This window comes from Halyomorpha halys, unplaced genomic scaffold, assembly GCF_000696795.3.
Source record: "Halyomorpha halys isolate HHAL.00 unplaced genomic scaffold, Hhal_1.1 Scaffold69.1, whole genome shotgun sequence".
NCBI classification, from domain to species: domain Eukaryota; kingdom Metazoa; phylum Arthropoda; class Insecta; order Hemiptera; family Pentatomidae; genus Halyomorpha; species Halyomorpha halys.
The window spans coordinates 930,831-932,393 of NW_027108206.1; positions in this window are offsets into that span (position 1 = coordinate 930,831).

A 1,563-nucleotide genomic window follows, 5' to 3' on the forward strand; every position below is an offset into this window, starting at 1 on the left:
CCGTTGCAAAAAGAAAAAAGTTTAGGAACCACTGATCTATGGTTTGCAGATAGAGTGCACTACAATTCCCATTTGAGCAGTTACAATTTGCTCAAAATAAAATATACACTTCAGCTTTAATAGTGGTACATCTGACAAAAAGCTTTGATTTCAGTTTGAATTGGACGTATTCAAAATATGGTACCATAGATCGAGGTTACTTTCTCAACTGGGATCGTTCTATATATTGCCCCAAAGCTAGTAGGACTGTTACAAAACCAGTCAATGATGTGCTTTCCGGAATTCGTCAAACACACCAAAAAATAAAATACATTTTGTCAGATGTGCCTACTGTTAAGAAAAGCAGCGGTATGTTAATGACATTGAATATTATGTTTTATGTTGGTCTTTATCTCCATAATAGTTATGATGCTGCAAGCATTTTTAAGCAGGACAATTTTTTTATTAGAGTTTACAATTATGCTTTATGTTGAAAAGTGTTTATGATCAAAAATTTAAGACTAATCACAACAAAATAAATATTTTCTACAAAAATTAATACAGTAATTAGATATGAATTAAATTTCATTTAAAAGTCGATATTAGCATAACTAGGTGTGTGCCTGCTTTAAGAATATTATCAAGAAGCATCCCCTGAAGGTAATTAAAATTTAAAAAATGGAATCAATAGACTTTAATTAACGAAGATGATCAAAGTGGCAGTCAAAAATAGCAGAAAAATTACTAGTAACCCACGTTTTGCCCCATTTTGCTTTATCAAGGCTGGGTCTTGAAGATAAAATGATTCTGAGGACCCAGCCCTGATGAAGTCCTGCAAACGTTGTTTACTAATTATTAATAGTTTTTTCTGCTATTTTGTACCTGTTTTGAAAGCCACCCGGAGCATCTCCTATCAATAAATATCATCAAATTTGGAGAATAATCTAATTGCTGAGGGAACATGGATAAACTAAATATTATTTGAAAATCTGTCATCTAGGAAGTACATTTCGTTTGCTCGCAAAATAATTTTATTTTGTGTTTGACGAATTTTGGAGGCTTTACCATGGCCTGGGGTTATTTTGTGAAAAGCCCTACTAGCTTTGGGACCGTCTGTAGGACAATCCCAGTTGAGAAAGTAACCCCAGTCTATGATGCTATCTTAGAAACACGTCCATTTCAAAATAAAACCAAAACTATATTCTTTTTGCAGATGTGCCACTATTTATGCAAAGCAGCGATATAGCTATTTATAGCATGGTATTCGTAAAACGTAGAAATACACGACCCTCTCACAAGTTATCTACGGAAGAGAAAATATTTCAAAAAATTGCGTGCTACTAAAATCAATAAGTCGGCTGTATATATTTCTTAGCACTCCTCATACAAAGTACTTGTAGTGAAGTGCAATGAATTTTATTATTTGAAATGAAATGAAAAAATAACTTTATTCTGGGACATATGTCCCCTAAGAATAATTACATGGTTCATATAGTGAGATTTTTATCTGGCGACCGTTTACAAATTTTCAGATAGTAGAATGAAATTACATTGGTATATTGGCTTTACTACTGTTTATAATGT